This window comes from Arachis duranensis, unplaced genomic scaffold (assembly GCF_000817695.3).
Source record: "Arachis duranensis cultivar V14167 unplaced genomic scaffold, aradu.V14167.gnm2.J7QH unplaced_Scaffold_235303, whole genome shotgun sequence".
Classification (NCBI taxonomy): domain Eukaryota; kingdom Viridiplantae; phylum Streptophyta; class Magnoliopsida; order Fabales; family Fabaceae; genus Arachis; species Arachis duranensis.
In genome coordinates this window covers 9,856-10,122 of record NW_026264879.1, presented here as the reverse complement: position 1 = coordinate 10,122, position 267 = coordinate 9,856, and the positions used below count along the sequence as shown (strand labels likewise).

The window sequence follows — 267 nt, the reverse complement described above, 5'->3', positions numbered from 1 at the left end:
AAAAAAAAAAAAAGAGGTGCAACACGAGGACTTCCCAGGAGGTCACCCATCCTAGTACTACTCTTGCCCAAGCACGCTTAAGTGCGGAGTTCTGATGGGATCCGGTGCATTAGTGCTGGTATGATCGCACCTATTATAGTTCGCACACGCAATTTTGTTAACCATGCGGCGCGAGTGAGCGTAACACTATCCGCGAAGCCTTGCGTGTACCGTAGGTGCCTGTCGAGGATGAGGCCATTGCGGCTCGCCCTTAGGTCTCCTACTCGC

General features: G+C 52.4%; 1 non-coding gene across 1 annotated transcript; it reads right to left on the bottom strand.

The window, feature by feature from the left end:
* Positions 1 to 13: 13 nt before the first annotated feature.
* Positions 14 to 132, bottom strand: LOC127744290 (5S ribosomal RNA). The gene has a single exon (XR_008005297.1). It is a non-coding gene; the product is annotated as a 5S ribosomal RNA (ribosomal RNA).
* Between the last annotated feature and the right edge of the window lie 135 nt (positions 133 to 267).